We start from the raw sequence: 10,734 nt of genomic DNA, 5'->3' as shown, positions 1-10,734 counted from the left end.
CCGGTCGATGGTTAGGTTCTCGAAGTATCGTTTTAGTACTCTGCTGACCGTGGATTGGACGATTCCCAGCATCTTACCGATGTCCCGATGTGACAACTCCGGATTCTCGAAATGAGTGCGCAGGATTAATTCACGACGCTCTTTTTCGTTCGACGACATTTTTCCAGATTTACCAAAAATTGACAGTGAAGCATGGCCAACGTGATCTATACACTCTTATCTGATTATAAGCGAAAGCTGAAGATATAATTCCTAAAAATTAAATTTCTACAGCGTTTTTTCCGTGATGCAATTTGATGTGGCACACCCTTTAGATTGTTTTTCACCTATCACTTTTGCGGATTTGAAAGGTATTTGTTTTTCATTGAAAAAATCGGCTGGTACTGATAATGTCAACGCAAAAGTGATTCAAGATTGTTTTCATGTCATTGGACACGATCTGCTCGACCTAATAAATGAATCTCTACGAACTGGGCACGTGCCAAACGTTTGGAAGGAATCTCTTGTGATTCCAATCCCCAAAGTTAATGGGACGGATAAAGCCGAAGAGTACCGCCCTATTAACATGTTGCACATATTAGAAAAACTGTTAGAACTTGTTGTGAAAGGTCAGCTTATTCATTTTATAGATAACAACAATTTGCTAATACCAGAACAGTCGGGATATCGAGAGGGACACTCTTGTGAAACCGCACTGAACCTGGTGTTAGCAAAATGGAAAGAAAACATCGAGGCGAAAGAGACTATATTTGCGGTATTTCTGGATCTTAAACGCGCTTTTGAAACAATTTAGAAACCTTATTGTTACAAACATTGAAGCGCATTGGAATTGTTGGAATGGCGTACAAATGGTTTGAAAGCTATTTGTGCGACAGAACTCAAAAGACTCGTTTCAACGATTCTGTTTCCGATCCCATTGGTAACTCACTCGGGGTGCCACAGGGAAGTGTTTTAGGGCCCATTTTGTTCATTTTATATATAAATGATATGCGACGGGTTTTACGATATTGCGACATTAATTTATTCGCGGATGATACTGTCCTCTTCATCGCAGCTAAGGAGATAAAAGAAACCGCGGAGCACATGGACGAAGATTTGCATTCTCTGGCTAAATGGCTCAAATTTAAGCAATTAAAGTTAAATGTTGGCGAAACAAAATACATGCTCATTTCTGCAGCAAACTCCAGTATTGACGTTAATTTCGAAATAGACGGTGAGACATTAGAACGCGTGAAAGATGTAAAATACTTAGGAGTTATCATTGATGACAATTTAAGTTTTAAGTCTCACATTAACAATGTCATCAAGAAGATTGCCAAGAAGTACGGCGTTTTGTGTCGTTTGAAGAAATAGCTGACAGTAAGCAGTAACATTAATTTGTACAAATCTTGTTGGCTAGGAGAATGCGTGGCTGGAACCATACCAATGAAAGTGAGGAATACTCTGACCGTTGGATTTTCAAATTTGCAAGGAAGGTTTGTCCCGATTCTGTTCCTGCACAGAGCGTCGTACGCGATATTCCGCTCCAATGCGATTATGAGAATTTTTCGATGGTGGAATTCTCAATTGCTCTTCTCTCATGTAACAATTCAGCTCCGGGGTCGGACAAGATTAAATTCAACTTGTTGAAGAATCTTCCCGACTTGGCAAAACAGCGTTTGCTGAACTTGTTTAACAAGTTTCTGGAGCTGAATATTGTCCCGCATGACTGGAGACAAGTGAGAGTGATAGCCATACGGAAACCCAACAAGCCGGCTTGCGATCACAACTCGTATAGGCCGATTGCAATGTTATCCTGTATTCGCAAATTGTTAGAGAAAATGATTCTACTTCGTTTGGACAAGTGGGTCAAAACGAACAATTTGCTGTCAAATACGCAGTTTGGCTTCCGCCGAGGTAAAGGGACGAATGATTGTCTCGCGCTGCTATCTTCTGAAATCAAAAGCAAAGAACAAATGGCTTCCATTTTCCTCGATATCAAAGGGGCATTTGATTCAGTTTCCATGGAAATTCTCTCAGAGAAGTTCATAATCGTGGACTTTCACCAATTCTGAATAATTTCCTGTACAATTTACTGTCAGAAAAACACATGAATTTCTCTCATGGCAACTCAAAATCTTCTCGTTACAGTTGTATGGGCCTACCGCAAGGCTCCTGCCTAAGCCCCCTCTTGTACAGTTTTTTACGTCAATGATATGGGTGATTGTCTAACTAGAGACTGCACGCTGAGACAACTTTCAGACGATGGAGTTATTTCCATCACGGGTACTAATCCCGTCGCTCTGCAAAAGTGGTTGCAAGATACCCTGAACAATCTGTTCACGTGGGCCCTCAAGCTGGGTATCGAATTCTCTACGGAGAAAACTGAAATGGTCGTTTTTTCTAGGAAGCACGAACCCGCCCAATTCCAGCTTTACCTATCCGGCAAAACGATCCAACACTCTATGTTTTTCAAATACCAGGGTGTATATTTTGATTCTAAGTGTACCTGGGGGAGACACATTGCGTATTTGAAACAGAAATGCCAGCAAAGAATCAATTTTCTCCAAACAATTACCGGAACATGGTGGGGTGCCCATCCAGGAGACCTCATTCAGTTGTACAAAACAACGATATTATCAGTGTTAGAATATGGCAGTTTTTGCTTCCGATCAGCTGCCAGGATTCATATTCTCAAGCTGGAGAGGATACAATACCGTTGCTTGCGTACATACGATGAGTCTCGAAGTCCTGGCAGGAGTACCCCCGCTTACTCTTCGGTTCACAGAATTATCCTACAGATATCTCATACGTTGCAAGATCATGAATCCATTGGTGATTGATAACTTCGAAAATCTACTACAACTGACTCCTCAGTCAAGTTTTATGTCTTTATACCATGAGTACCTTACCCACGACGTGCACCCTTCACCAGGCATCTCCAACCAAGTTTGCTTCCCATACTTTTGCAATTCCTCTGTCATTTTTGATCTGTCCATGCGACAAAAAATCCATGGAATACCAGATCACCTACGCTCCAATGTTATTCCGTCGATATTTTCGGAAAAATATGGGAAAGTTGGATCTGATAAAATGTTCTTTACTGACGGTTCATACATAAACGGGTCCACTGGCTTCGGCATCTTCAATGAAAATTCCAGTGCCTCTTTCAAACTCAAAGATCCTTGTTCCGTGTATGTCGCAGAAATGGGTGCGATATACTATACTCTAGGGATCATTGAAACACTGCCCATCGACCATTATTTTATTTTTTCAGACAGTCTCAGCTCAATAGAGGCAATCCGCTCAATGAAAGTTGATAAACGCTCATCTTATTTCCTAACAAGAATAAGACATCTATTGAGTGTTTTGGTCGAAAAATTATTCAAGATTACCTTAGCATGGGTTCCCTCTCATTGCTCGATTCCGGGGAATGAGAAAGCGGACTCGCTAGCTAAGGTGGGCGCTTCAGAAGGCACACTTTTTGAAAGGCAAATTGCCTATAATGAATATTTTCACATTCCTCGTCAGGACACACTCGTTAGTTGGCAGCGCATGTGGAGTGAAGATGAGTTCGATCGTTGGTTACACACGATTATCCCTAAGGTCTCGACGAGTGCATGGTTCAAAGGATTGAATGTAGGTCGTGATTTCATTCGCGTGATATCTCGGCTTATGTCCAATCACTACAACCTAAACGCGCATCTCTATCGCATTGGGCTCGCAGCAAACAATCTTTCTGATTGTGGCGATGGCTACCACGACATCGAGCATGTTGTCTGGTCGTGTATCCGGTTCCATGCTGCTCGCTCTCAGCTCTCTAGAGCACTGAGAGCACAAGGCAGACAATCGGATATCCCCGTCCGGGATATTTTAGGTAGCCGGGATCCTGATCTTCTGCTTCATCTATACCTGTTCCTCAGAAACGCCGATGTCAACGTTTAATGATGTTTCCTTCGTTGTGTCCCCGTTTTATATCCCTCATATCCGATCGATAAACTTTTACTTAGTCGCGGCAATACATACACACACTCTTTACAGATACACGGGCCAAAGGTTGTGCAGTCCACTGATCATTCAACAAGAGCTAAAGGTTGTACCGCTCATGACAACTCTACACGAGCTGATGATTGCGCCGGTTAGTGACCATTCTATCCTGGATTCCTCGAGTCGAGAAGACGCACCACGCTAGATATGGGGTACATACTAGGGGGGCGTTGCTGATTAATGGTCAGCTGCATCCAAATAGGAAGTATCCCGTGTCGGGCACACGTACAGAGCATTGGAGACAGCAACATCCCAATTACGAGAACACTTGTAATACTAATCTCGAGCCAACCGCGAGTAATCGGTTACATATTACTAACATAGATAACAAGAAAAACTGTTAAAATATTGAACTCCGGCTCCGTCAGGCTAACGCCATAGGAGCCTTGATAAAAATATATATTTTGGAAAAAAAAAAATTTTTGATTTCACCGCATATAGATTTTTGCTCGTCGATCCTATTCCTTGCAAACAATACACAATTAACGAGATTGCAGCGTTTGCAAAATAAGCTAATACGTTTGATTTTAAGATGTAGTAGATACACTTCCTCTAGTTTGATGTTGGACGCGCTACAGTGGCTATCTGTGAAGCAAAGAATTTATTATTTGACAATGGTGTTCATCTTTAAAATTTTAAACGGTATGCTGCCTCGATATTTGTGTGATCGAATTGAAAGAGGAAGTGATGTTCATAGATACAATACAAGAAACGCGAATGATGCAAGAACACCAAACTTTATGTTTAGTTGGTCACAGAATTCGTTGTTGTATAAAGGTATAATTTTTTTCAATTCGATGCCCAGAGAAATAAAACGTGCGGCAACAATGGCAAAGTTTAAGAAAATGTGTATTCTAATCTGTTTTGTAAACAGGTTTCCATAAAATTTTTGCCTAATAACTTATTTATGTTTATAATTGATTGACATTTACAAAATTCATTTACAGGTAAAACTACCATGTTCGTACTGATGATGATGATGTTTTTTTTCTTTGCTGTTAATGTATATTGTAAAAAATAATACAGGGCGTTGTCTACGAAAGTTTGAGCCTCGCGCGCGTTTGGTAGGTCTGGACTATGTTAATAGTGAACACTGGCAGGAATACTGATACACAATGAAATTTTATATGGGGTCTGAAGTGGAAACTGGAATGGGGATAGCTCATTCAGAATTGTCGTAAACTATCTTATCATAAGATGGTTATATCGAGTATTTCTGAATAGTGGCAGATCTCTAATATGTTATTAGTTGACACTTTTAGATATTGGGTTAAATTCCCAATCAGTCAAGGATCTTCCCGGGTTGGAAATTTTCTTGACAGGCCTTGTGAAAGCTTTGGATCTGAAGTTGAGACTATGATTATGTCAATGTCGATACGGATAGAAACATTGTTTTTTTTTACAGTTTTCGCCAATTTATAATGTTCGATTAATAGAAATTCATGCCTGCAACAGAGTCAGTTCGTTTTTGTTTTTGCTTTATAATGCTGGTCTCTTAAATTTTATGCAAACATACATACTATCTATAAGATAAATCGACCTGTTCAAACCTTTGTAGGGGTATGAGGTGCGTCATCATCATCATCACCAAGCGTCATCGCTTATCAAATTAGCGTCCGCTCCTGAATCAACTAGCATTTCGAGCTTCACACCTCCGACGACATATTCGATCACATTAGCCCCATTTCCAGAATAGAACGTGTAATAGACTTTGCTTGTTCTCCGTTACCGTCATTTTTGCATTCTGATGTGCATACCTCCTCTGCTTCTGTTACCACACGAATTTGTTTCTGTTCCGCTTCCTTTGGATTATCACGCTTGCGCTTGCGGCACAACTTCTCGAAGTGACCGTAGGTCATGCAATTTCGGCACTGCTTGTTGCGGGCAGGACATGCCATCGACACGGAAACGTGACCTTTGCGTCTGCAGTTGTAACAGGTCAATGCTGGCCTAATAAACAATTTGTTACTGCTCTTTGGGTCTGTTCTCGACTGTCCTATTTTGTAGACCTTGTCTGGTTGCTTCGTTGAAACAATTTCCTCCACTTGTTGATAAACTCCCTTTTGCGATATCCCCAGTGTTTCTATCTCCTTAAGCGGCAAATCTTTCAGCAAGATCCTCCTACGAACTTCGTTTGACGTGCATCCTTCGACTACAGCGTCCGTCATGTGAATATCTGTGAGTATCTGAGCTACTTCCGTTCCATATTTCTCAAATCCACATTCTGCTGCCTGTTGTTTCAAGCGAATCAGATAACCAGCAAATCGTTCGTTGGGTTTCTGCCGCATTTGTCGCAACTTCCTACGATCTGAGGTGCTCTGATGTCTAGGTTCAAAAAATTCATCCAACCATTCGACAGTAGCGTCATATCCCCAATTCAACGCCACCATTGGTACGTGGTCATAGTCCTTGAGATTTCTGACTACCGTTTGAAGAGCAGGTCCGCCCAAGTGCAGGAGCTTCGCTCGCATGACCTTCTGGTCTGAAATTCCATTCGCTGCAAAGTAGCATTCGATGGATTCCTTCCACGCTCGCCATTCTTTGGCCAGTTTACTCGTCTCTATCTGATTACATCGAAACGGTAAACGGTAAAAAACGAAAACTGTGCGTCAAATCCAGATGTGGAGAACAATTGCATACTCTGCATCATTTTAAATCGTCGACCTAGCATATACATCTAGATTTACGCATATATTCCGTTTACCATTCAGTTTTTTCTCCATCAATTACCAGTTGATGCTTAACATTATCTACACTACATAGATAATTCAGAAAAAATCTCACTTCCCTGGGATGGTCAAATCAACCTTTGCTACCTCCGTAATAACGCCGAACATTCTCGAATCAACAAGGAGAATTTGGATAATTCTCGCTTATCTGGCAAGGTCCAGTTGACCTTCGCCATTCCCGTGAGAAAGTTCAATTTCTCAACCCAACGAGGAGATTTATGAAAATTCTCGCTTCTCTGGGAAGATCCAATTGATCTTCGCCACCTCCGTGAGAAAACTGAATTATCCAACATTAGCAAATGGAGCAACCATTATGCAAAGTAGGATCAACTTCAATGGTGAAACTATAATAATTATACCTATGATCGAATCAAATAAAATGATTCAACATTCAAAAATTCATCCATTGGTGATTAGCAATCATGATTTCTTCCTGATTTTTATTCTCATTTATCCTGATTTTTTGAAAACATGTTTCAATAATTATTAATGATGAATACAATGATGAACATAAAACCAACAATAGATGATGCGATGAATGCTGCACGTTGAACTCGTTTTTTTTTTAACTAGATAAACTAATATCCACAACACTCGCTAAACTACGTGTTAAATTCGCGTCATGTTTTAACCCCCTTCCCCTTTCGGGATTCCTTGATCCCACGTAATAACCCGCCGTTCAAAGGTGAGAAATTGCTACACTTCGACTGACTCTCGAGCAACCGAATCAAAAAAAAAAAGAAACATACAAGTCCAAACATAACTTCATATCATCGGCCCCGAGGGGAATCCCTCCTGTGGTGCAAAAATCACATTCTCTTCTCACATATCACCGGAGCGGTAGACAGGGTGTCGTTTGGAACGAGTGAAATCATATCAATTTGATACCTCTTTGTTGTGTCCCCGGGCCACAGCCAACCGAAGGAACCACACGGATCGTGCAGGGGAAATGGGAAACGAGGTGTACGGGGAAGACAAACGGAACACAATCATAGCCCCCTTTACGAAGGATCACTTTTGTTTCTGCAGCAAAACATCAGAAATGAAAAATGTTTTCGGATCTTCTTGAGACAATTTTCTTCGATTTATTGTGCGTTTTGTGTGCCCGCGCTGCTTCTTCGCAATTTTACGCGTAGCATTTTTTATGACTGTTCGGTTCATTTTTTCACACTGTGGATAAAAATGCTTAGAATACAAGTTTCTCTCTCTTCGAGAAGTGAAAATAATATGTTACAACATATACAGGATCCAGAGTCTACTAATCTTTGTAAATCTCTGATCCAGTTCATATCCTGTAGAGCTCCTAATGTATTTACTCCACTGTATAAATCTTACGTCCAATTTGGCATAGCTTCATCTTCTTCATTCTGCTGAACTTTCCCCATCAACCCAAATAACTTCCTAATTGGATGAAGTCTTCATTATCGGTGCGCAGCGGGCGATTGGCGATACGAAAACATCCCACCAAACTGTTGCCCTTTCTGTTCTCCTGGTGTGTCCACCGGAATCCGCTGCCAGGAAGGGAGCAAAAAGCGAAAATTTGAACTAATAATGAAATTATCAAGAAGCAAGCGAAATAAAAACACTTCCAAAACATGCGAACCATGCTGTGCAGGGGTAATTTATTTGTTTTAATTTCACCCTCCCTTCCGAAGGGGCTCTCCACAGTCAGTAGGTATACGGTATTCGCCGGAGCCTGGACCGCGTCGAAGGTGATGCCCCTAGACACAGCAGACACTGCGCCGTTTGTGTTTCCAACAACTTTTATGGTCAACGAGCTTTGGAATGTTGGAGGGACAGTGCCGAACAATTTTTTCGCAACACGTTTAGGATGGGGATTTTAATAAAGTATCTTTTATAATTTTATTAGAGAGTATTGTCCGGATTGTGTTACATTTACCCGACCGACAGCTACCCGAAAGACATTTACCTGAATTCCAAATGTAACAAATACCCGAATGAAACATTTACCCGAAGGAACATTTACCCAAATGTATTATTTCAGTTATATTTGATTAGAAGATATTTAGTAAATCCTGATGAGCGTTATTACAATGATCACTAGAAAGTAACCACATATCGTAAAAAAATCCGAAAACAAATCATGTTCTTTTTCATTTCTTTATTTGGCAACTGTTAGTATCAATGATCAACGTTTTTCTAGCGAAAAGATCCATGTCAGTCCCTAGGGATCAACTACACTCTGTCCAACTTCTATAAGACCACCCTGATTCTATTTCATTGCAACACAAACAGTTAGAATTTCAATAAGATACATTCATACATTGTTGGATGCTTAGAATAAAGTATATTTAACGTCAATTTCGTTCAAAAGAGTTGTTTGTTTATTTATTGTGCTTAAATATGATAATTTCAGCTGTCCAGTTTCTATAAGACCACTTCAAAATTCAGAAGTATTATCAATGAAAAATTCAAAACAATCGGCTGGTTTACATGTCAATAATTGGCAACCTTGCCATTTCGACTAATAACCTTGAAAATTCGTGTTGGAACACTATTTACCAAATTCTGCTGAACGGATTTCTCGATATTTTTCCATTCTTCTGAAATTGCGACCTTGAGCTCTTCAATCGTGGTATACCGTTTTCCCTCAGTGTAAATTCTGCGTACAAGGATCTCTCCCCAAGATTATCAACAGGATTCAAGTCTGGAGAGCGAGCCGTCCAGTCCAAAAAAATTAGTTTTTGGTTCTTAATCCATTGCTTAGTTTACTTTCTGGTATGAATAGTAGCATTGTTTCGCTGAAATGTGAATTATTTGTGACGATATCCACACAAAAACGGTAGGAGGATTTCAGAATATGTGTGTAATCCTTGAATGATGTGAAAGCTATATTGAGCTTTTCGGTTGCACAGAATCCCGCCCAAACCATGCACGAGCCTCCACCAAAATTCCTAGTTGAAAAATACTGTTTCTTCTTCCGTAAATCATCCGCCAGTACCCGTTGAAACCATGAGGACCATCCACTTTCTCGTAACTTTTTTTCGTCAGTGAAGAAAAAATACATTGAAGAACTTTTCGTTATGGTATATAGCAAATGTTTTTTTTTGGAAACATTCTTTGTCACAACATACCATGTCCCACTGTCGGTTCATGTGAGCTTTGGCAAAACTCAGACGTCTTCCGATGTGAGATGGTGTAAATTGAGGAGTTTTAACATTTTAAACCCTCTTTATGTGAGGATTTTCTACCAAAATTTGACGAATTGTCACTCAATTAGTTGAGAGGTTGAAATATTACTTTATTTTCATAAGCGATTTTGAGGTATTCGAATCTGTACTAACTATTTCCCGCTTATCCCGATCAGAGAGCTTCAATTTACGTGGAGCTCTCTCCTTGTTACCGTATCCTCGAAAATTCGCCAAATAATGGGATCGCCCAATCCGACAAGCGATTTCTCTGATATCAACATTTTCTTGGTGAAATGCATCCATTTGTCGTTCTTCTCTCTCCGTGAGCACTTTTCCGTTCGGCATTTTCCAAATTTATTGATCAAAACAACGGAAAATGTAACTGGTCTTATAGAAACTTGACAGTTGAAAAATACGAAAACAATCGTTTACACTCATCGGTTGCACACACACACACACATATGAAAATCATGCAGTGTATGGTAGTCTCCAATACCTACACACTAGAATATAAATTGAAGCATTGTTTGTTTACAACGACACAAAGCAGCAAGATCATTACCTGGTCTTATAGAAGTTGGACAGAGTGCAGGGGCTCAACGTATTAACTGGTATCCAAAATCTCGTATATTGCGCAGGTAGACCAAAAACGACAGAGAGAGCGGCATTGTGTACTATATTTTTCAGCGTTATGGAAAAGATATATAGTTTCACTTTTATATTGATTAAATTATGAATTTGGCATGAATGATGGACTTTCAAATTCGATTATGAACACTATCCAGTCGCTTGGATCACGCAGCATAGTAACTCATTGTACTCATTCA

Source organism: Toxorhynchites rutilus, chromosome 1 (genome assembly GCF_029784135.1).
Source record: "Toxorhynchites rutilus septentrionalis strain SRP chromosome 1, ASM2978413v1, whole genome shotgun sequence".
NCBI lineage: Eukaryota > Metazoa > Arthropoda > Insecta > Diptera > Culicidae > Toxorhynchites > Toxorhynchites rutilus.
The sequence above is the reverse complement of the archived record's forward strand: the minus strand, read 5'-3'. Positions refer to the sequence as shown.